Source organism: Balaenoptera acutorostrata, chromosome 10 (assembly GCF_949987535.1).
Source record: "Balaenoptera acutorostrata chromosome 10, mBalAcu1.1, whole genome shotgun sequence".
Classification (NCBI taxonomy): domain Eukaryota; kingdom Metazoa; phylum Chordata; class Mammalia; order Artiodactyla; family Balaenopteridae; genus Balaenoptera; species Balaenoptera acutorostrata.
In genome coordinates, this window is record NC_080073.1 from 68,787,217 (window position 1) to 68,813,220 (window position 26,004).

Below are 26,004 nucleotides of genomic sequence, written 5' to 3' on the forward strand. Positions count from 1 at the left end.
GCGCATTTTGCTAGGGAATTTGCTGAGGCCTCTATATCTAGTTTTCAACTAGGTGGAATCCTCCCATCCCCACCCCACAGCGTTCCTTCTAAACAATTTTACTGATGAAGACACTTGGGCCCAGAGTAGAGACTGGGGCCCAGGTCTCCTATTTACCACTGCACTGTTCTTTCCACTGCAACGGTGGCACAATCACATATTGAGGTCAATGCGTGCTCTTCTCTCCCTGCATTACTGTCCCTGTTCCCCCCAAGCATCACGGACACAAAAGTAGCAGAGCTTTGAGACAGGTTTGTGTTAACTGGCCAAGGGAAGAAACTCCCCAAAGCACACTTGTTTCTCTCTGTTTCCTTAAAGGTCTCACCCTTGAGAATATTTTGGTAGAACTCCGGGAGGGAAAAGGTGAGGGAGTGAGGAAGGGAAGTGCATTTGAGAAGTGGTGTGGCTTAGCTAGGCAGTTTCTCCTGACTGGAAGGAGGTAGAGGCCCATTAGTGCCCACATTCTTTTGGGACTATGTCCAGTTCCCTGTCAACACCCTGGCAAAACTCAGGAGGAGGCTGCTGGGTACGCTCAGGGAGGCTGGACCCTAAGCAAATTCTCCTGGTCTTGGCTGAAATTATTCAGGGTTTCTCCTATGGATAGCCCACCATTCTTAGTTGATGCAGCAGCTCAGTGTTTTTAAGTACAGACTGATGATCAGAGGGACTTTCCTTGTATTGTGGGGTCCATAAGATCCCAGAACTTTTGTAAATTCCAAGAAGGAACCCCAATAAAGACTGTGGGTGGATTTCCTCCAGCCAAGCAGGATACAGCCTTGGCTTTAGAAACTCTAGCTTAGTCTAGCTTCTCCTTTTTATCCTCTGTCAGAAGAGTGGCACCTCTGTCTTACCCTCTTCTTTCCCTGTGTGGTTTACTAAGGTGGTTAAGTGTTGAGCTCTGGAGGCACACTGCCTGCTGCTCTACCACTTATCAGCCATGTGACCTTGGGCCTCAGTTTCCTCATCTATAAGGATAATAATACTAAAGAAATTAACATAAGGGAAGCACTCAGAACAGTACCTGGCACATGGGAAGTGCTCACCAAGCATTAACTATTATTTTTATTTTCTCTACCACATCCTCTTCCCTCCCTGATTACCCCATCTTCCGGACATTGTCATTTCCTCCTTCTCAACAGCAGTTTTCTCCATTCACCTGGTCTCCTTCATGTTAAATCTTCCCTCATAGGTCCTCAAGAGACCTGGCCCCAGTCACGTATAATACAGCTTATATTATGACCCTGGTATCTGCAGCTTCTCATGCAGGGTCTGGGAGGCAGCAGAGTGTGGAGTTGAGAATGTGAGCTTTCCATCTGAAAAGACCTGGGGTTGAGAGAGAAGTGGGATGGATTTAAGGAACTGGCTCAGTGACTGAGTGGGGAGTGGTTGGCAAGTCTGAAATCTGTAGGGCAGGCTAGTAAGCTGAAAATTCAGGCAGAATTTCCATACATATTACAATCTTGAGGCAGATTCCTTCTTTTCTAAGAAACCTCAGTTTTTGCTCTTAAGGCCTTCAACTAATTGGATGAGGTCCACGTACATTATAGAGGGTGATCTGCTTTAAAATCAACTGATTGTAAATGTTAATCACATCTACAAAATTTCTTTCCAGCATCATCTAGACTAGTGTTTAAGGATACATGTGGCACACAGCCTACCCAAACTGACACATAAAACTAACCATCACACCATGTGTTTGAGGGCAGGGTATTTACTCCTCTGAGCTTCATTTTCTTTCTCTAAAATGGAGTAATAGAAGGGTCTACCTCACAGGACTGGTGAGGGGTAAGTGCATACAGAGTGCACAGTAAATGTTAGTTCTTTTACCAGGAGGTGCTCAAAAACACACTGATGATGGCAATCCTCTTGGAAGTACTGGGAAATACATGCCATGGCCCATGGCCGCTGCTCTCAAGCTTTCGGCTGAGTCATGTAGGTATCACATAAAAGCATGGAGGTGCACTGTGCTTACTCCCATCTGCTCCCACCCAACAGACTGGCTCAGAACCTTTAGTTCATGTGAAAAACTCCCAAAGAAATGAACCTTCACCCTCTTTTTTATGGGGAGAGTAGGAAAGTTTCTCCACTGGGTTTCTTTATCTTTGAGACAGTGGAGGGCTTGGAGCAATACGTCAGAAAGAATTAAATTTCACTTCTTCAGCAGCCATTTCACATTTTGTGAGAACTGCATATTCATGTCGGTAAACAGCCAAGTAGGAACCAGATGACAGCTCAGTTTTCCTGGAAATCAGGAAATCAATCAAGCTGCCAAAATGAGATGACTGCATTGTGAAATACTGCTAACATTCCAGAAAGTTGTTTTAAGATGAATTTTTTAAAATGGAAATTCTGTTTCTCTTCCTCTTTCTCTTCCTCCCTCCCTCCTACTCTCCCTCCTATCCCTTCTTCCTCCCTTCCTTTTCTTCCCTCTCTCCTTCCCTTTCTTCCTTCCCCCCTCCCTCCCTCCCTTTCTTCCTTCTTACCTACCTACCTTCTTTTCACTCCTTTAAGCCAATGCTCAACTACTTCTTCTAATATGTTCAGCCTAGGTATGAGTTTTCACAAATAGGTGAGATGATATATGGGTCTCTTTGCCTCTCTCTGAGACCTTTCCATTGTTCCAATGGCACCCTTCTCTACCTGTCCAGGAGTCTGCTTGCCTTTATCCACACCTGTCTCTCCTGTTTCTTATCCTTTTTTTTTTTTTTTTTTTTAATTTATTTGGCTGTGTCAGGGTCTTAGTTGCAGCACGTGGGATCTTCATTGTGGCACGCGGGATCTTTCGTTGCAGCACACAGCCTCTTCAATGCAGTGCATGGGCTTCTCTCTAGTTGTGGCACTTGGGCTCCAGAGCACACAGGCTCTCTAGTTGCAGCGTGTGGTCTCTCTAGTTGTGGCGCATGAGCTAAGTAGGTGCGGTGTGTGGACTCAGTAGTTGAGGCGCACGGGCTCAGTAGTTGCAGTGCATGGGCTCTCTAGTTGTGGCACATGGGCTCAGTAGCTGCGGCACGTGGGCTCAGTAGCTGCGGCACACGGGCTTAGTTGCCCCTCAGCAAGTGGGATCTTAGTTCCCCAACCAGGGATGGAACCCACGTCCCCTGCATTGGAAGGTGGATTCTTAACCACTGGACCACCAGGGAAGTCCCTGTTTCCTATCCTTTTTTACAGTGAAACCATGACTTCAGCCACCTCCTTAAGAATTAGGAATAAAATGATTCCAAAAAACCTTCTCTGTGTCTAGTGTCAAGCTGTACCTTAAAATTTATTTGTTTAAATATATAAAATAAACTTTTAGTTTTAGAATAGTTTTAGATTTATAGAAAAGCTGCAAAGATAAAACAGAGAATTTCCATGTACTCCACACCCAGCCCTATTATTAATATCTAACATTAGTATGCTACCTTTGTCACAACTAATAAATCAATATTGATATATTATTAACTAAAATCCATACTTTCATATTTCCTTAATTTTTACCTATTCTTTGCTGTTCCAGGATCCCATCCAGGATGCCACATGTCTTCTTAGGCTCCTCTTGGCTGTGACAGTTTCTAAGACTTCCCTTATTTTCAGTAACTTTAACAATTTTGAAGAGTTACTGGTCAGGTATTTTGTAAAATGTCTCTCAATTAGGGTTTGTCTGATGTTTTCTCATGATAAGACTGGGATAATGTGTTTTGTGGACTAAGACCACATGGGTAAAATGCCATTCTGATCACATTGTATCAAGAGTATATAGCATCAGGGACTTCCCTGGTGGCACAGTGGTTAAGAATCCACCTGCCAATGCAGGGGACAAGAGTTTGAGCCCTGGTCTGGGAATATCCCACATGCCGCGGAGCAACTAAGCCCGTGCACCACAACTACTGAGTTTGCCCTCTAGAGCCCGTGAGCCACAACTACTGAAGCCCACATGTTCTAGGGCCTGCGTGCTGCAACTACTGAAACCTGCGTGCCTAGAGCCCATGCTCTGCAACAAGGGAAGCCACCGCAATGAGAAGCCCGCGCACCACAATGAAGAGTAGCCCCCCCTTGCCACAACTAGAGAAAGCCTGCGCGCAGCAATGAAGACTCGAAGACCCAACGCAGCCAAAAAAAAAAAGAGTATATAGTATCAAAATGATTTATCACTGTCAGTGTTAACCTTGATTACCTAGGTAAAGTTGTGTTAGCCAGATTTCTCCACTATAAAGTTACTTCTTCCCCCTTTTCATTCCCCTTTTTCACTGCCATTCCTTGAGAAGGGAATATCTACAAAAATTATTTGGAGTTTTCCTGTATGGGAGATTTATTCAGCAATTTATACCAGAATGGACTCATGGATATTTATTTTATACTTTGGGTTATAATCTAATACATAACAGAATAAAATAAAAATAATAAAAGCTTTACCTTTTGACTTGATCTGTAGGTTTTCTTCCTTTTGTGTAGATTGAGCCCATATCCCTGAAAGGACCTGGAGGTACTGCCCACAGCCAGACGGAGAGTCCACTCATCAATCCTGCAGACACACGGGGTCCTAGGGGTAGTGGGAAACAGTTTCCACTTCTCCCACTTGGATGCTGATCAATCCAGAATCCACTTTGGATAACCACCCTGAAGGCCCTTCCCTCTCTTGTCTGTCTTTTTCCTTATTGATCCTCTCCATCTTTTCCATCCCTATGTCCGCCTACTCCTGGTAAGGAATTTGGGGGAAACTTCATTCTATTTGCATGAAATAATAAAGCTAAATACAACAAATAAAACATTTATAGGCATTATAGCTATCCTCTAGTTGCATGTTTCCTAGGTGCACTGTTTTGGGTACTTTACATATATTGTTTCTAATCCTCACACTAATGACAAAGTAATTGCTATTCCCACTTTACAGATGTGGAAACTGGGACTCTTGAGAGTTTAAAATATTCACCCAAGGTTTTCCTGCTACTGTACAGTTTGCCCCTTCTCAATAGTCTCCTTCACTCCTTCTTCTTCTCATCCACCTCCTATGTGACCACGGGCAAACCACTTCCGCTTGAGCCTTAATTTCTTGTCTGGTGATACTGTTGGATGAATTCAATGAGAAATGCATAGAATGCATAGAAACTCTTCTGCACAGGGGACTTTCCTGGTGGCGCAGTGGTTAAGAATCCACCTGCCAATGCAGGGGACACGGGTTCGATCCCTGGTCCGGGAAGATCCCACATGCCGCGGAGCAACTAAGACCGTGCACCACAACTACTGAAGCCCGTGTGCCTAGAGCCTGTGCTCCACAACAAGAGAAGCCACCACAGTGAGAAGCCCGCACACCACAACGAAGAGTAGCCCCAGCTCACCTCAACCAGAGAAAGCCTGTGCGCAGCAACGAAGACCCAACGCAGCCAAAAATAAATAAATTAAAAATTTAAAAGTTAAAAAAAAAAGAAAGTCTTCTGCATAGGATTCAATAAATAGCATCTGTTATTACTTTTAATTTCATGAGGATTAAATTAATTTTAAAAACTCTATTCTTGTTTCCTTTTTCTATTTATGCTCACCTCTTTTTTTTTATTTTTTATGCTCACCTCTTAATGGTCTCATCTATTTTCATGGCTTTAAGTACCATCTATATGTCAATGACTACCAAATGTATATATCTACCTTGGATCTTTCCTTTAAATTTCAGACAAGTCAACATCTTCACTTGAGTGTTTTGAAACAAAAGTTGGAGGTTCTGCTTCTAGTAGTGATGGAGTAGCCTGTATTGTATTATAATAATAATGGACTCTGGATAAAATAAAAGAATACAATGATTTGAAGGGACTGGAGAGAATAAAAGCAGGAAGAAACTGGAAGGGAGTCAACCATTGATAGAAGGGAGGTGCAGTGGATAAGACTTGTGATTATAAGGATTTTTGCCTGAAGGCACTACCCAGAAAACGTAGCATAGAATGGCCAGAATTCAAGCGTAAAGTTGCTAGTTTGACAAGTCAGAGAATCAAGTTTAGAAAGGAAATCCAAGAAAGGAAGAAGGCACAGAGCCTTCTTAAAAATGCATATAAAATTTGACCAAATCCTTGGCTGACTCCTGACCTGTGCATGTGCAGGGGATACTCCAAGGAGCCCAGCAGAAAACAATGAGAAAAAGACAACTGGAAAATAAATGAACTGAGCAGAAATTTTAGCTGCTGCCTATCTCAAGGGACACAGAATTTGGAATTTTATGCCTGCCAAGTTAACTGCCTAATAAAAATAAATAGTCTCTAGAGGAAGATAACAGAATCTAGATTTTCTACAATGTATCTGCTACAATGCCCTGTATTAAAAGATTTTTTTAAAATGCTGAACTTGCAAATAAGCACAGAAATGTGAACCATAGCCAAAAGAAAGGCAGTCAATAAAAAGCAATTCTGAAATAACTCAGATTTTTAATTAGTGGGTGAAGATTTCAAAGTGGCTATAATAAATATGTTCAAGAACCTTAAAAAAATTTACTCATAATGAATAAGCAAGCGGGCAAATTCATCAGAGAACCAGAAACTATTAAAAAAAAAAAGTGGCAATTCTAGAATTAAAAACCATACATGAAAAATTGACTAGATAGGCTTAATACAGTAATACATGATCCGTGGCGGGCTGAGGCCGTGGAGGCAGAGCCGTGGATACTAAGCAACTGTGCATATGGAGGGCTGACTATAAGTTATACGCAGATTTTTGACGGCACAGAGGGTCTGTGCCCCTAACCCCTGCGTTGTTCAAAGGTCAACTGTATATTCTTCTCATAGTTTCTTTAAAAGAGACGAATATTTAAAGTGAAGAATATACCACTACAATGTAGAGTTTATAATATATATATATTTAATAAATATGAAGACAATAGCACAAAAGATAAGTTGGGGGAAATGGAACTTTACTGTTGCAAGATTCTTACATTTCATGTGATGTAAGACAATATAAAATCCAAGTAGAGGACTTCCCTGGCAGTCCGGTGGTTAAGACCCCATGCTTACACTGCAGGGGGCACAGGTTCAATCACTGGTTGGGGAACTAAGATCCCACATGCCGCATGGTATGGCCAAAAAATTTAAAAGAAAAAATTAAAATCCAAGTAGACTACGATAAGTTTAGGATGCATGTTGCAATCCCTAGAGCAACCACTGAAAAATAATGCAAAACAAGAATTAAAACAAAATGAGTAAAACATTCAATTAACCCAAACAAAGGCAAGAAAAAAGCAGATGGAACAAACAGAAGTAACAAATAGTAGACCTAAATCCTACCATATTTATGGTTCCATTAATGTAAATGACTTAAACACTTCAAATGAAAAGCAGAGATTGTCAGAAAGGATAAAAAAGTAAGACCCAACAACATGCTGTCTACATGAGAAGTTCTTTAAATATAAAGACACAGGTAGATTGAAGGTAAAAGGATGAAAAATCATAGACTATGAAAACACTAAGAATAAGACAGCTTGAGTGGCTACAGTATAGCAGACAAAAAAGATTTCAGGACAAAGTTATTGGAGACAAAGAGGGACATTTATAAAATGAAAAGGTCAGTTTTCATCAGAGAGACATAACAATCATAAACATGTATGTGCCTTATAACAGAGCTTCAAAATGCATGCATACTGACAGAACATACCCAATATATCTATTTCATTATTTTGTGTTTCATATCACTAACATCTTCCCTTAGCTATTTTAATGTCTATTATGCTTGTTCTAAACTTTTGGTTCATCTGTTTGAATACCTCTACTTCTGAAGGTAGTGCTCCTTGGGATGTCTTTTTATTTTGGCTCCTCTGTCTAATAATGAGCACTGGGGAAGGGCAGAGGTCATACCTAGTCTGTACAACAATAAGATAGTGGGCAACCTTGCCTTGTTTCAAAGGAAGTGCTTCTAAAATACTTAATGTTGTGATTAAGTATGAATGTTTACTGGGTTTTGGTGGACACATTTAAGGATACATTTAAGGTTAAGGAAGTTGACTTTTTTCTAATTTGCTAGTGTTTTAAAAAAAGTTGCATGACAAATTGTACTGAATGCCTTTTCTATAACAATTATCATGTTTTCCCTTTTAAATCTCTTTATATAATGAATCTATTAATAGATTTTCTAATGTTAAACTATCCTTAGATTCCAATGGTAAATCCTTCTTGGTTATAATACATAGGCACACAACTATTATTAACATCTTGTGGTACATTGGTTACAATCTATGAATCAATACTGATATACTCATTAACTAAAGTTCATAGTTTACATTAGGGTTCCCTCTGTGTGTTATATAGTTGTTATAGCTTTGATAAATGCGCAATGTCATGTATCCACAATTACAGTATCATACAGAATAATTTCACTGCCCTGAGTGCTCTATTAATCCCACCCCCATATTATGGCTGAATAATATTCATATATATACAGTTGACTTATACAGTACATCTTCTTTATCCATTCACCAGTCAATGGACACTTAGGTTGTTTCCATGTCTTGGCTACTGCAAATAATTCTGCAATGAACATAAGGATGCAAATGTCTTTTCAAGTTAGTGATTTCATTTCCTTCGGATAAATACCCAGAGGTGGAACTACTGGATCATTTGGTAGTTCTAGTTTTAATTTTTCGAAGAACATCCATACTGTTTTCAATAATGGCTGTACCAATTTACATTCCCATGAACAGTGCAGCAGGGTTCCCTTTTCTCCATATCCTCACCAATACTTGTTAATTTTGTCTTTTTGATAATAACCATTCTAACAGGTGTGAAGTGATATTTCATTGTGCTTTTGATTTGTAGTTCCCTAATGATAGTGATGTTGAGCACCTTTTCATGTACCTCTTGGCTTCTTGTATGTCTTCTTTGGAAAAATATCCATTCAGATCCTTTGCCCATTTAAAAACTGGATTGTTTTGTCTTTTGCTATTGAGTTGTATGAGTTGTTTATATATTTTGGATATTAACCCCTTGTCAGATCTATGCTTCGCAAATATCTTCTCCCATTCAGTAGTTTGCCTTTTCATTTTCTTGATGGTTTCCTTTGTTGTGCAGAAGCTTTTTACTTTGATGTATTCATTTACCTTTGCTTTTGCTTTTGGTGTCAAATCCAAAAAATCATTGCCAAGATTGATGTCAAGGAGCTTACTGCCTATGTTTTCTTCCAGGAGTTTTAGAGTTTCAAGTCTTTAATCCATTTTGAGTTAATTTTTGTGTATGGTATAAGATAGTGGTCCAGTTTTGTTCTTTTGCAGGTGGATGTCCAGTTTTCCCAACTGGACATTTACTGAAGAGACTGTCCTTTCCTCATTGTATATTCTTGGCTCTCTGTCATAAGTTAATTAGTCATATATGCATTGTTTATTTCTGGGCTCTCTATTCTGTTCCATTGATCTATGTGTCTGTTTTTATGCCAATACTGTACTTTTTTGATTACTATAGCTTTGAAATCAGCTTCTGATTAATATAGTTTGAAAACAGGAAGCATAATTACTCCAGTTTGTTCTTCTTTCTCAAGATTGCTTTGGTTATTTGGGGTTCTTATGTGGTTCCATACAGATTTTAGGATCATTTGTTCTACTTCTGTGAAAAATGCCATTGGAATTTTGATAGCGATTGCACTGAACCTGTAGATTGCTTTGGGCAGTGTACACATTTTAACAACATTAATTCTTCCAATCCATGATCATGGAATATTTTTCCATTTTTTATGTCTTCTAGATTGGTAGTTTATTAAAAACACTGAAAGGACTTCCCTGGTGGCACAGTGGTTAAGAATCTGCCTGCTAATTCAGGGGACACAGGTTCAAGCCCTGGTCCGGGAAGATCCCACATGCCGCGGTGCAAGTAAGCCCGTATGCCACAACTACTGAGCCTGCACTCTAGAGCCCGCAAGCCACAACTACTGAGCCCGCGTGCCACAACTACTGAAGCCTGCACGCCTAGAGCCCGTGGTCTGCAACAAGAGAAACCACGGCAATGAGAAGCCCGCACTCCACAATGAAGAGTAGCCCCCACTCGCCGCAACTAGAGGAAGCCCGCGTGCAGCAACAGAGACCCAACACAGCCAAAAATAAATAAACTAATTTAAAAATAAAAATAAAAACACTGAACATGCAATTACCATATGACTCAGCAACTGCACTTCTGGGCTTCTAACTCAGAGAGAGACCTATGTTCACATAATAACGTGTACGTGAATGTTCAGAGCAGTTTTATCCATAAAAGCCTCAAACTGGAAACAGCTCAGACGTCCTTTAATGGGTAAATGGTTAAACAAACTGTGGTACACTCATATCATGGATTATTACTTAGCAATAATATGGAACAAATTATTGATAAAGGCAACAATCTGGATGAATCTCCAAAGAATTATGTTTAGTGAAAAAAACCAATCTAAAAGGTTATATACTATATGATTCCAATTATATAACATTCTAGAGATATCAAAATTATAAAATAGAGAATAGATTAGTGGTTGCCAGGACTTAAGAGGGCTACAGGAAGGAAACAGATGTGGCTATAAAAGGACAACAGGGCTTCCCTGGTGGCGCAGTGGTTGGGAGTCTGCCTGCCAATGCAGGGGACACGGGTTCGTGCCCTGGTCTGGGAAGATCCCACATGCCGCGGAGCAGCTAAGCCCGTGAGCCACAACTACTGAGCCTGCGCGTCTGGAGCCTGTGCTCCGCAACGGGAGAGGCCGCGACAGTGAGAGGCCCGCGCACTGCGATGAAGAGTGGCCCCCGCTCGCCGCAACTGGAGAAAGCCCTCGCACAGCAACGAAGACCCAACACAGCCAAAAAATTAATAAATTAATTTAAAAAAAAAAAAAAAGGACAACATAAGAGATCCTTGTGGTGTTGGAACTGTTTTTTTTTTTTTTTTTAAATTTTTATTTATTTATGGCTGTGTTGGGTCTTCGTTTCTGTGCAAGGGCTTTCTCCAGTTGTGGCAAGCGGGGGCCACTCTTCATCGCGGTGCGCGGGCCTCTCACTATCGCGGCCTCTCTTGTTGCGGAGCACAGGCTCCAGACGCGCAGGCTCAGTAATTGTGGCTCACGGGCCCAGTTGCTCCGCGGCATGTGGGATCCTCCCAGACCAGGGCCCAAACCCGTGTCCCCTGCATTGGCAGGCAGACTCTCAACCACTGCGCCACCAGGGAAGCCCTGGAACTGTTTTTATTTTGACTGTATCAATGTCAAAATGATAGGAGACCCTTCCAAAATGTCAGAGCAAGGACCTTAGAAAACTGCTCCTTATAAAAGCAATAAAAGCACTGGCAAAGTTGTCAAAATCAACATTTTCTGAACTCTGAAAATTAACCAAAGGCTCAGAACAGTCTGAAGAGTATAACAAAAAATGGCTGAATCTCAGTACACAAAGAACTTTGTAGCATTTTAATTTGCCCTATTCACATCTTCTCTCTCCTTCCATGGTGGCCTTGGAAACCAACAGCCCTGCAGACATCGTAGCCATGAAGACTAGCAGCCTAGCAGTCACTGGAGAGGCCAAAGTAGGCTTGGAGCTTTTCAAAGGCTCCATCCCCAAATAACTGTCATTATTTGACCTGTCTGGCAGTTCCCTGTAAACCACCACTCTTAGGGTTTGTGTTTATTTGAACTGACTCAGAGCTCATTCACTGTGAATACCCTTTTCCCTGGAGCATTTATTGAAAATAACCAGGGGCAATTGTTTAACATCACAGGTGACTTAGGCGATAACAATTGTGTGGGGCAAGGAAGAAGCTGACAAAAAGCTTAAAAGGAAAAACTTTGGAATAAGGTATCTATAGGAGTCTTTGAAAAGTTCCAACATATTCTTGGATATCTAGAAGGCCACATGTATGTGCTGGGCCGTGTGCACGCCCAGGAAAGGTCTGAGAAGACCCTAATCTCACTCACTGCTGGGAGACCTTTAGGCTCTGCACAAGGAGGAAGTAAAGACTAAAGCAGAGTTGTCCACAGTGTGCTGGAGTCTTGAAGATATACCCTAACACCACACGCATGTGCACACACACACACACACACAAACACACACGCACACCTGGCAAAGGCCAGGAGACATTAATTCAAGGCATGTAAGGAGATAGCTGTCCATTCATTACCTGATCACTAAATTAACGAAGCAGAGACTATCAGTGCCACGCATGACAAAGAATACAGACTTTAGAGAATTAGTTCAGGAAAGTCACTAAAAAAACAGAAGCAGCAGCAGCAACAACAAAGAGCAACCCCAATAAACCCTGGGAAGAGAGGGGAATGTGATATGCAGTTGCCACATATTATTTAAAATGTCTAGTTTTCAAAAAACATGACACATGCAAAGAAAAGGGAAAACAGGACATACACGAGGTGGGGGGGAAGAAGTAATTAATAGAAACTGTCTCTCAGAAAGCTCAGATGGACAGACTTCACCAGACAAAGAATTTAAATCATCTATTATAAATACGCTTAAAGAACTAAAGGAAATCATGTCCAAAGAACTAAAGGAAAGTATGAGAATGTCTCACCAAATAGAAACTAACAGTAAAGAGACAGAATTATAAAAAAGAACCAATATAAATACCAATATAAAAAGAGAACTTCAGGGGAATTCCTGGCAATCCAATAGTTAGGAATTGGCGCCCTCACTGCTGTGGCCTGGGTTCGATCCCTGGTCGAGGAACTGGGATCCCGCATGCTGCGCACCGAGGCCAAAAAAAAAAAAAAAACTTCAGTACAATAACTGAAACGAAATTTTTTACTAGAGGAGCATGACTGTAGATTCCAGCTGGCAGAAAGAAGAATCACAAAACTTGAAGACAGGTCAGTTGAGATTCTCCAGTCTGAGGAATAGATAGAAAAAAAAGAATAAAGAAAAATGAACAGAGCCAGAGCTTCAGATACCTGTGAAACACCATGAAGTGTACCAACATGTGCATAATGGAGGTCCCAGAAGGAGAGGAGAGAAAGGAACAAAAAAAAAATTTGGCCCACAATGTGCCAAACTGGGTGAAAATCATGAATCTACACACTCAAGAAGCTCAATACACTCTAAGATAAAGAGATCCATATCTAGACATATCAGAATCAAACTGTCAAAAGCCAACGACAAAGAGAATCTTGAAAGCATCAAGACAGATATGATTCATCACATATAAGGGATCCTCAGTAAGATTAACAGCTGAATTCTCATCAATGTCAATATTCTGGTTGTGATATTTTCTATAGCTTTGCAAGATGTTACTATTGGAGGAAACTGGATAAAGTGTACATGGAATCCTTCGGTATTATTTCTTATAATTGCTTGCGAATCTATAATTATCTCAAAATTAAAAATTTAACACACACACACTTCAAAACAACACTTGGATCCGAGATAAAATCATGAGAAGTGTAAAGATATTTATAATTGAGCAATAATAAAAATACTATGTATCAAGACTTGAGAAACATACAAACAAACAAAAGTGGTAATTCGAGGTAAACTTATAGTCTTGAATGCTTATATTAGAAATGAAGGAAGTCTGAAAATTAAAAAAACTAGGCACCCAAACTTTTAGAAAAATAACAGAATAAAGTGGAAGGAAGCAGATTAAAATGGTTAGAGCAACAATCAAAAAAATAGACTAAGCATGATCAACAAAGCCAAAAGCTAGCTATCTGGGGGAAAAAAAATTAATAAAATTGATAGGGGGTGGGGGTAAAGGGGAGAGAAAAGAAGAGAACAAAAAATATTAGTAATGCAAAGGGGAACATAACTATAGATGTAGCAGAGATTCAAAAGAAAACATTTTGTAAAACTCAGATGAACAAACCCTAGAAAAATATTCCAACTTTCCAAGAAACAGTTCATTTCAATCATATACAAACTCCTCCAGAAAACTGAAAAAGAGGAAATATTTCCAATTCACTCTATGAGATTAATAAAACTTAATTCCCAAAGCTATCAAATTACAGTAATCTTACTTGTGAACCTAGATGCAAATATATTAAAGTATGAGCAAACCAAAGCAGTGATGTATAAAAGAGGTAATAAATCATGACAAAGTCAGGCTAATTTCAGAGATACAAGAATGGTTTAATATTAGAGAACCAATTCTTCACATTAACAGTAAAGGAGAAAACCAATTACCTTAATAGATGCAGAAAGAGCATTTGATAAAATTCAACACTCATCATGATAAAACAACTTTTAGCAAAGTGAGAATAGAAATGATCTTTCTGAATCTGTTAAAGGGTATCTCACATAACACCGAAAGCAAACATCATTCTTAGCAGGGAAATGTCAGAAGCATTTCCTTAAAACTGAGTAACAAATCAGGGACATCTATTGCCTCTATCTAACATTGTGCTGAAGGTCAGTAAGGAGGAGAGAGAGAGGGGGTGGGGGTGGGGGGGAAGGAAGGAAGGAAAGAAAGAAGGAAGGAAGGGAGGGAGGGAGGGAGGAATGTTTGAAAAGGGAAGATCAAAACTATTATTTACAAATAATATAATTATCTATAGAGAAAACCCTTAAGAACCAACCAAATTATTAGAAATAATAAGAAGTTTAGCAAGGTGGCTAAATATAAGATGAACAGGCAACAATAAACTGTATTTCCAATACTAGTAAGTAAAAGAAGAAATATTAAGATACTGTTTACAGTATAGGCACTGGTGGCAATGTCCTAGCTAGATTATATTTGATTTCTAGCTTGCTCCTCCAGTCTCCTTTCAATTGTCAGCCCCACTCAACCCTTCCAATAAATTCTGTTTTTTCCTGAGACAGCTAGAATTGGGTTTTATTGCTTGCAAACACGCATCCTGTAATTACACTATTATTTTAATGGGTATTTGAAGTAAAATGTGTGTCTGGGGTCCTCAAGACCACCCCCAGATTCAGTGATTCAATAGGAAGAATCAGGATTCAGCATGCAGCTGTATGTATGGCTACAATTTATTATAGAGAAAGGATACAGAGCAAAATCAGTAAAATCAGCGAAGAGAAAAGGCACATGGGGTGTAGTCTGGAGGAAACCAGGACCAAGCTTCCAAGAGTCCTCTCTCACACAGGATGCACTTAATTCCCTCAACAATGAGTTGTAACAACACATGTCAAATGCTGTTTACCAAGGAAGCTCATTAGAGACTGTCCAGAGTTTTTACTGGGGGCTGGTTACAAAGGCACCCTCTGCCTGGTGGCATGTACTCCAGAAGGAAAGCAGCTGCTAGCGTAAACCATATTGTTTGCACAAATAGTTTAGGCACAGTGAACCACTCTTATCAGTGAGGGTGGTGAGAACCTTCCTGAAATCCAGGAAGTTCCCAGATGCCACCCATGTAAGCAGGCATTTCAAAGGACAGCAGTCAGGCCTGCTATGTTAACTCTCTTCTGTATGATGCATGCTCTTTCTGCCATACTGAATTGGAAAGCTAATTTATTACAGCCACTTTTTTTTTTAAATTATTTATTTATTTATTTATGGCTGTGTTGGGTCTTTGCTTCTGTGCGAGGGCTTTCTCTAGTTGCGGCAAGTGGGGGCCACTCTTCATCGCTGTGCGTGGGCCTCTCATTATCGCGGCCTCTCTTGTTGCGGAGCACAGGCTCCAGACGCGCAGGCTCAGTAATTGTGGCTCACGGGCCTAGTTGCTCCGCGGCATGTGGGATCTTCCCAGGCCAGGGCTCGAACCCACGTCCCCTGCATTGGCAGGCAGATTCTCAACCACTGCGCCACCAGGGAAGCCCTACAGCCACTTTTTAATCCATTCACTTACTTTTGAAATTATATCATTTAATTTTAAGTATATTTCATATCAACTTTTACGAAATTACATAGTTTTAAAAAGTCAGGGCTTCCCTGGTGGTGCAGTTGTTAAGAATCCGCCTGCCAATGCAGGGGACACGGGTTCGAGCCCTGGTCCGGGAAGATCCCACATGCCGCAGAGCAACTAAGCCCACGTGCCACAACTACTGAGCCTGCACTCTAGAGCCCGAGAGCCACAACTACTAAGCCCGCGTGCCACAACTACTGAAGCCCGCACGCCTAGAGCCCATGCTCTGCAACAAGAGAAGCCACTGCAATGAGAAGCCCACGCACCACAATGAAGAGTAGCCCCCACTCGCCGCTACTACAGAAAGCCCGTGCACAGCAATGAAGACCCAACGCAGCCAAAAATAAATAAATAAAATAAATAAATAAATATTTTTTAAAAAGAAATAAAAAAATAAAAAGTCAAATAATTCTGAGGCTTAAAAATAAAACCAGAGATCCCTGCTTCACCCCAATTCCTGCTCTCCTAATCCATAAGCAACGCTTTCAAACTCTTTTGTAGTTTCTTCCAGTATTTATCTTTCATTTCTAAATAACTCGCATTTACTGTTATTTCTTGATTTTTCAACTTTATACATTATCTATTACCTTTCAACTATAGACAATGAGGATTTAACTTTCTTATATCTCCTACCACTCACCTCATATTCTCAAAGAAGTTTTATCATAATTTTTAGTTAAATCTTTATTCTGTTTTTCATTATTATGATTATATAAATGTTTGCAAATGAGTCACATAGGCTCATAGAAATTATATTGGGAAATACATAGAAATTATATTTCTTTTTCACATGAGTTGTCTTTCCTGGAATTAATAATAGCCTGTTTTAAATTTTTAACTATCTATATACATATCATTAAATACATCTCTAAACTCTCTATCAGTACTGAAAACCTCTCATATGGTCAAATGTATATGGTAAATTATACATTCCAGTTGTTTCTGGAGTCCTCCAACTCCAATGGTTGCACCCTAAGCCTGCCACACAACTCTTCCTGGGATTTCCCTTCATCATAACTGGGGATGCCTTTTGCTTCTTTCTTGTATTGGATCCCATTTCATGGACCCCGTGACTTCTATTTTTCTTGATTTTTTTCTCCATCATTTGGTGGAAAACGTCATCCAGTTGCTTCCTGAGAAAGAATAGATAAATGAGACCTTGCAAGTCGGAAAATGTCTTTATACTATTCCCACACTTGATACTTCGGCAAGGCATAGACTTGAATATTGAAAACAACGTTCTCTCAGCATTTGATGGGATTATTCTGATGTCTTCTAACTTGGTATCATTCTGATTCGTAATCTTTTCTATGTGACCTGCTTTTTTCTCTCTGGAAGCTTTTAGGATCCTCCCTTTTTCTATCACTAGTGTTCTTAGTTTAGATCTTTTTGCATACATTGTACCAGGGCACTGGGGGAGTCTTTCATTCTGGAAACTCAAGACCTTCATTTCTGGTAAAATTTATCATTTCTCTTTCTAGAATTACCATAGATGGGATGTTGAGTGTCCTGAATTCATCCTCAAATTCTCTTTTCTCTTCTCTGTACTTTCCTATTTTCCTTCTATTCTCTGGGAGACTTCAACTTCACCTTCCAAATCTTCCATTGTGTCTTTTTAAAATCTTTCATATTTTCTTATTTTTAATTTTCAAGTTTTTTTATTTTCTGACTGCGTCTTTTCATTCTCCCTCCTTTCCTCCCTCCCTTCTTTTCTAATATTATCATGTTCCCATTTCATGGATGCTACTCTTTGAGGCTGAGATTTTTGTTTGTTAAAACTTCTGTGGTTCTCTACATTAACTGTTTCCCCTCTGTTCCTTTGTTTTGGGCTATGACGTTCGTGAGATTTTCCTCATATATCTGTTGGTTCTTGACTGTCTACTCAATTTTGAGTGAGGTAATAAAAAGTTGTTTAAAATTGTGTGTGTTGGGGCAAAGGGAGGGGGTATTTTGGTATCTGGTAGGCTTCAATATAAGGCAAGAGGTGGCAAACTGGAATTTTTTTTTTTTACTGGGGATGTTCCTCCATAAATATTTGTAAATAGGACTTTAGTTTCAGAGAGGAATCCTGGAATTCTCTAATATCCTTTAATCCACTGCTTCTCAAACTTTAACATGCATAACATGCACTGGTGGTGCACTGGTTAAGAATTCGCCTGCCAATGCAGGGACACGGGTTCGATCCCTGGTCCGGGAAGATTCCACATGCCACGGAGCAACTAAGCCCATGCGCCACAACTACTGAGGCTGCAGCTCTAGAGCCTGTGCTCCACAACAAGAGAAGCCATCGCAATGAGAAGACCGTGCACCACAACGAAGAGTAGCCCCCGCTCGCCACAACTAGAGAAAGCCAGCGTGCAGCAACAAGGACCCAACACAGCCAAAAATAAATAAATAAAATCTATTTAAAAAAAGAGTTAATTATTTAAAAAAATAAATAAATCACCTGGGGGAATCTTGTTAAAATGCAGATTTTGGTTTGGCAGGTCTGGAGTGGGGCCTGAGAGTCAGCATTTCTAACCCCCTCCCAGGGCATGCCAGTACTACTGGTTCTTGGACAACAATCTGAATTGCAAGATTCTAATATATTTGGCTCCTGGTGTTCTAAAATGTGAGGTGGGGGAAGAGGCTGGGCCACTGAGGATTTTGATATCAAGCAAACATTTTTTTCAATTCCCCGCTTGAAAGGATAAGCTGGCTAAAAATATTTTCATGGGATTTTTTTCTCAGCCCCCTTCTGGACCACCAGATCCCATCAATTTGTACCAGCTTCTCCCTTCCTCTTTATCAGCACTGAGAAGGGAAATGAGGTGGGGATGGAGTGTCTCATCATTCAGTATGTAGAGTTTCATTCTAACTGCCATTTTCATAATGGCACTTTGTCCCTGCCTTCATTGGTGCCTGCCCAGAATCTCCAAGTCCAGATCTCTTTAATTCAATTTCTTGGGATGGCAAATCTCCAAGGAGTAGTGGGGAGATCTGATGGCATCTAACCACCCTTTTAACAGGTTTTTCAGCCAATCCTCCTTTCAGGCCTACTCTCCAAGCCACTGCCACCCCCTCACCACCACCCCCTACCCCCCAGCACACACCTTTCTTTAGAAGTACCTGCAGTCTCCTACTTCTAAGCCTTTCTAGTGGTCTAATGTGAATCAGCTGATTTTTACCGGCTCTTCTTGCAGACTTTTAACTTTCTCTGATTTGTTCACCCATCTACTTCCATTCTCCAAAATTTTATTGACAGTTCTCAATTGCTGTTGTTTCTTCCCCCCATTCTCTGTTCTTGTGGATTTTATTATCTTGCGTTTTTTTTTAATCCTTTATTAACATATTAAGTGAAGTTTGGGGGATAAATGCATGTGCTCAATCCACACATTTTAACCATCTATCGTTAAACTTTCCCAAAAATGTCCCTCTCATTGTAGACTGTTCATTCTACCATTTAGACTGTAGATTGAGTTTATATCTGCCATCATCTTATTGCTTATTTTTGTTCTTACTGCTTATTTGTGTTCCTTTTTCTTTTGATTGGTTGAATATTTATTATTTCTTTTTTCCTCTCTACTAGTTTGTGAATTATATCCTCTTTTTTTCATTCTTTTAATGATTAGTCTAAAAATTACAACAGGTATTCTTTTTTTCATCAACTTAATTGTGGTACAATTTATGTAAAATACATGACGGCTATCCCAGTATTTCGATAACTTCTGACAAATGTTTCTCTACCACCACAATCAACTTATAGAATGTTTCCATCACTCCCAAAAGTTCTCGCATGCCCCTTTATAGTCGGTACTCTCCTCTACCTCCAGGCAGCCACCAATCTGCTTTCTGTTACTATAGATTAGTTTGCATTTTCAAGAATTTCAAATAAATGGAATCATACATTACAACAGGTATTCTTGACTAATCAAAGGCAAATATTAATCCTTGAGCTTTACCCTTTTCCCAGACAATGCAAGGACCTTAAAACACTTTAATCCTGGAATTGTCTAATATCCTCTAATCCACTGCTTCTCAACTTTAATATGCACATTGTATTAGTCAGGGTTCTGCACAGAAACAGAATAAATAGATATTATAGGAATTGGCTCAAGCAATTACGGAGGCCAAAAAGTCCCATGATCTGTCATCTGCAAGCTGGAGAACCAGGATGGCTGCTGGTATAACTTAGCCAAGCCCAAAGGCGTAGAAGCCAGGACCACCTATGTTCAAGGGCAGGAGAAGATAATGTCCCAGCTCAACCAGAGAGCAAATTCAACCTTCCTCTACCTTTTTGTCCTAGTCAGGCCCTCAACAGATTGGATAATGCCCATCCGCACTATTAGGGGTGATCTTCTTTACTCAGTCTACCGATTAAAATGCTAATCTCTTCCAGAAACACCTTCACACTCAGTAATAATGTTTTACCAGCTATCCCTTAGCCCAGTCAACTTCACACATAAAATTAACCATCACACATATGAATCACCTAGGGGGATTTTGTTAAAACGCAGGTTCTGGTTTGGTAGGTGCTATTATTATTATTATTTTTTTAGGTGCTATTATTTTTGTTCATTTTCTCTCTTTAGTAAAATTATACCAAGTAGGTGGCTACTTGCAGGGTCAGTTCTTTTGTTAAAATATGGAAATAACATATTTTATGGTGTCCTGACTTCACACATGATTAAAAGTTTAGGACTTAACAGAAATGCTAATTAAAGGTTGAAATGAAAGGACATTAAATCAGGTTGAACAATTTACACTTGCCACATACCGTTTACTTTTAGGTTTGTGGTTTAACGTTTCACTAAGAATATGGTAAAATGTTCTAGCCAGAATTCAAGTCCAAAAAGGATAATGTAAGCCATACTAGGTGGATAATTTAAACCATACTGTACCATACCCTCTTGCCTGACTGATCTTCAAGCATGAATTATTCAAGCCATTTCCTTGTTCTAAAAATCATGAGGAACTACCGCCCCTTCACATCCAGTTCCCTATACAACAGCCTCCATGCTCGGACTTTATCTTTCCAGTCTTTTCTCTTACATCTCCCATTTTTGGTCAAACGGGATAACCCACTGTCCCCGGAATCAATATTATGGTGTCCCACCTTTCTCTGCTCATGGTGCTCAGCCTGGACCACACTCCACCATCCTCCTAGTTAACACTCAACCCAAGCTTTAAGGTGGAGCTCAATTGGTACCTTCTTCATGGAGCCTTCCCCTCTTCTCTCTCATCTCTAACTCTCATGCCACTCTGCTTGCATCTCTCTTGAGGTGCTTATATGCCATTGCATGTTCCGGTTACTAATATACTTGCTTTTTTCCTGTGATTAGATTTTAAGTGACTTCAAGTGTGACAGCATAGCCTTTTCACCTTTGTGGTCTTCACAGGCATAAAATACCACCTTACTTGCAGCTCACAGATAATTATTGAATGAATATGTATTTTAGTGTGACTAAAAGGGGCTCCAGAGAACTTGGGCTGACTTATCATTTCCTCAATCCTCAGGCCCTCAGACCCAAAAGGAGCTCCTGAGTAACCCTTTGCCACCTCTTAATTTGCAATGACCATACTAGCATCGTCAAAACCTCCTAAGTTTGAGCTTAGATTCATCTTTGATTTTCTCCTTTGTTCCTATGTCCAATCATTCATAAAACTGTTGATTTGTCTTCTGATTTCTGATTTGACCCTTCCTTTCCTTTTTCTCTACAGTCTCTTCCACCATTCTGGTTAATGCCCTTTTATTTTCACAACAAATACTATAAATTCTTCCTGGTTTACCTAATACTGTTCCTGCTCTAGTTTATCCTATGCGTAATGGGGACCATAATAATAATTTCACAGAGCTACAAATTGATAAATGAGATATAGCATGCATACTGGACCTACTTTGTACAAGTGCCCACTATATCTTTGGAGAATCATCTCCTGCCTGTGTCCTCTGGTTCTGGTAGTGAACAATGACCACACCTCATTAGAGTGTCATGTCTTTCTGGCCACAGCTATTAGTTTGGGTTGGCTGAGAGACTGCAAGAAACTATGTCCTGATGACATAATCTGAATCTCTTGACTTGACCTTACCTAAAACCAGATACACGGCTGGACCTTCTGGTTATGAGAATCAATAGATTTCCTTTATTAATTAAACTAGTTTGTTTTCTAAGTGCAACAAAGATTTTTATAAATACAGTACGTAAAGCACTGAGCACAGTACCTTGCACATAAGTGTTGGGTATTATTTTTATTATCCCTATACCCTTGCCATATCCAATTCAAAGTTTTCTTTCTTAACAACTTCCCATACAGACCAGCTAGGGTAATTTCCTTATTATTCCCTGCATGTTGTCCCTTTGCCTGGGCTGCCTTGTCACCAACCTAATAATGTCATTCCACACTCTTTTTGCCAATTCACATCCATCACTATTTAGAACCAGGCTAAAAGAAGTCTCCTATCCTCCATTTGAATAGCGGTGGCTCTACACTGTTCACTGCCTTATCTAATTTCTCCTACATGTATTTTCTAGTTATTTCTAGCTTGCTTCTTGATCGTACACTACTCAAGGCAAAGAAAAATATATTCTACATTTACATATGATCACTGTGCCCTACGTTGAGATTTTGTCATTATTTTCCAAAGCAACTTGAACAGTGTTGGACACACAGATGTTCGATAAATGTCTGTTACAGGAATAAATGAATGCAATTAAATTTAGAGGGTGTGGTATTCAATTTAAAGCCTGTTGTTAGCATAAATTTTTTCCTATTTCTAAGCAAACTATATTCTTACAGCATTTTCATTACAGCATAAAAATATCACAATGATTTCAAACTCCCATATTCTTCCTACGTATGGTTTAGAATTCTTTTAGCCAAAGTCTAAGGAAGGAATATTCTATTAAAAATAATTCAAAAATTACTCAAAGTCTATTTTCTTTTCATTACACATATTTTATTAATCCAGTGGGTACTGCATCTGACCCTTCAGAGGTTTCTTGCCTTGGTAAACTAATGATAATAGTAAATTGTTGACAAAGATATCCCGAGATGCTGAAAAAAAAATTGAAGGGGAAACTTTTTGTACTCATGTTTCCTTTTTTGGGTTTAAGTGGTAAAATAGTCTCCTACTCCAAATTAAGTTAGTGTCTACTTAGAAATGGAGGATTTTAAAAACTACTATTGGGAATCAAAGGTCTGTGCCTCTTTCTGTTGAACTGAATTGCTGTATGGTGTTTTTTTTTTTAAGTATTTATTTATTTATTTATGGCTGTGTTGGGTCTTCGTTTCTGTGCGAGGGCTTTCTCTAGTTGTGGCAAGCGGGGGCCACTCTTCATCGCGGCGCGAGGGCCTCTCACTATCGTGGCCTCTCTTGTTGCGGAGCACAGGCTCCAGACACACAGGCTCAGTAATTGTGGCTCATGGGCCCAGCTGCTCCGCAGCACGTGGGATCCTCCCAGACCAGGGCTCGAACCCGTGTCCCCTGCATTGGCAGGCAGATTCTCAACCACTGTGCCACCAGGGAAGCCCGCTGTATGGTTTAATGGAAAGGCCAAGGGCTGGTGAATTTAAACTCTTTAAAATAGCTAAAGATTAAAGTGAATTAAATTTAGTGCCTCTGGGATTTTTGATACATGTTCCAAATTTGTTTTTTTTTTTTTTAATAAATTTATTTATTTATGGCTGCGTTGGGTCTTCATTGCTGCGCATGGGCCTTCTCTAGTTGCGGCGAGCTGGGGCTACTCTGTTGCGGTGCACGAGCTTCTCATTGCGGTGGCTTCTCTTGTGGCAGAGCACAGGCTCTAGGCGCACAGGCTTCAGTAGTTGTGGCACACGGGCTCAGCAGTTGTGGCTCGCGGGCTCTAGCGCGCAGCCTCAGTAGTTGTGGTGCACGAGCTTAGTTGCTCTGCGGCATGTGGGATCTTCCCGGACCAGGGCTTGAACCTGTGTCCCCTGCATTGGTAGGCAGATTCTTAACCACTGCACCACCAGGGAAGCCCTCAAATTTGCTTTTAATGACATAATTGTCCCATGTTACATTTAAGATTACATCATAGTGAACTGGCTATGTGTGCAGTTATACTAACAGAAACCAATTCCAAATGTCAAAAATAGAAGCGAGGACAACTGTAAAGTTACCATTAAGAAAGTGGAAGTTGAAAATGGAAGAAAAACATTTAGGCTGAATAAGGTCTTCTATGAAAGCTTTGAATAGAAAAACCTGGAAATCATATGTATCATGTTAACAATACATTTTCAACAGCATTTAAATAATTATTTTACTTACTGTTACAAATGGAAACCAATACATTTCCTCAAAAGTATTTATTCATTAACTTTAGTGGAAAAAGCTCCCGATCACACAAATGGGAATTGTACTAAATAAATTCTGAGAACATCCATCAAGAAATAAAAGTTACTAGTTATATGTAGAAATGGTTATATTTCACATTTTAAAAGAACAAGCAATGAAATTCAGTGTTTTTGTTTCTATTAGCCTTTTTTATTTCTTTAACTAAAAGTAACTGTAATATTCTCTTGCCTCTGGGGCTTTCCCTTCCACAATTAATCATCTTTTCTTCTACACCTTCCCTCCAAATGATTATTCTCCCTAGTCTTTTGACGTTAATTTATACTATTTCACCTTCACAGCTTTCAAAACAATGCCTTGTCCTTGCTTAGCTTCACAAGCCAGTCCCTTTTTCTTTAAAAAAAAAAATTGGTTAATGAAGTATTTTTGCTATCATTTTGCCAGAAGGTCCTACCATGTAATCAGGAAAACATCTTTGTTATACAAATTAGCTTCCTTACTTTTATCAAACTTTCAAATCCAAAACACAATATGTTTAAATTCCTTAGGATAATGAACATCTATACTTCAAAAGTAGCAGTTCGTTAAGTTTAAACATTTGGAAGACTTGGATCCTAAGTCTTTATCCTTCATCCTCTGACTCTACAATCTGTGTCACTGATGATCAGAACCAAGCAAGAAATTGTGAGTCTTACCAAGCTACACCACCAGCGCGGGCAGAGGAAACGCTTTCAAAACATGTCATTCATGTTCACATTTAAAGGCAGTCTATCCATACATCCTTTATAAACATCGTTAAATACTGGTGCTTAAGACTTCAGTCATATGAGGTAAGCTTTCCAATTTATAGGCAAGAGGGGTGGCAAAGGAGCACTTTTCTCTTCTTAAATTTATTTACCAAAGCAAAAGCCAGGCTGGTTATATCTGAAAGTCTCAAGTTGCCATTTGTCAAACATCTATTATAAAGCGGCTTTTGCATTAAATTAACGGACTCCTAGCCAAATCAGGTTTAAGGAGACAGTGTTTCCCATGTCTATAGTGACAAGCGAGTTACCAGACGCCCTTAAGTAGACCGTCAAACTTTTATGTTTACTCTTTTGTTTACTCTTTTTAAACACAGAAGGGAGAGGATGGCACACAACGAAAAGTCAAGTCTGTTTCTTAAGAAAGACGTCTCGTGGGGAATAAGAGGCTCACCTGTACACAACAGAGGCAGGTCTTCCCCGGCTGTCCTCACTGGGGAAGGGTATGGACATCGATAGACCTTTGTCCTCCGGACTGGAGCACGGAGGGAGGGGGGCGACTTTCTGGGAGTAGTGCAGGCACCTGCACCCCAAGAAACTGCAGACTGGTTTTGTCTTCAATGACTGCTCTTGACTTAGCCTTTGGAGGGACCCTCTAGCTCAGGGAGGGGGGTTGCTGCTCCAAACCTTAGCCACCTCCCCCGCAGGGCTGGGGGAGGGGATGACTAACCACTCTAAGGAGTTAGGGACCCCGGCTTTCCCATCTGGACCCGAACACCCCCCAGCTCTCTAGTCGGACTCTCCCCGTGGCGAGCCAGGTCGGCGTGAGCCAGGGCCGCGGCGGGCGCAGATCCCGCCTTTGCTCCGCGCCCCTGCCGCGTCCGCACCGCCACCGTGAGGCCGAGCAGGGGACGGTGCCCTGTGGCGGCAGCGGCTCCGCGCTCCTCTCCGCGTCGCCCCGGCCGCCGCCGCGCCGGGCACGGGCGGGGGGATTTTTTTCTTGTTTCCCCTCTCTTTCGCGCTCCCGCTCCTGTTCAGCGGGAGAGCCCGCGGAGCCAGAGAGGGAGCGAGGCAAGGGGTGGAGGTGGCGGGGGGAGGGGGGGAGGCCGGAGGGGCGGATCCTGCCTGGGGGCTGATCCCTCCCTCCCCTCGGCCGGGCTCCGTGGCGGCAGCGGCGGC

The 26,004-nt window shown here is 40.6% G+C and overlaps 1 long non-coding RNA gene across 2 annotated transcripts; it reads right to left on the reverse strand.

Moving 5' to 3' along the window:
* Positions 1–997: 997 nt before the first annotated feature.
* Positions 998–26,003, reverse strand: LOC103008254 (uncharacterized). Of its 2 annotated transcripts, none has more exons than XR_452525.2 (3): positions 25,280–26,003; positions 4,432–4,558; positions 998–1,362 (listed from the first exon to the last, which is right to left on the reverse strand). It is a non-coding gene; the product is annotated as an uncharacterized LOC103008254 (long non-coding RNA). The 2 variants fall into 2 exon arrangements; XR_452524.2 differs by having other exon boundaries at positions 4,432–4,540; positions 25,280–25,912.
* Between the last annotated feature and the right edge of the window lies 1 nt (position 26,004).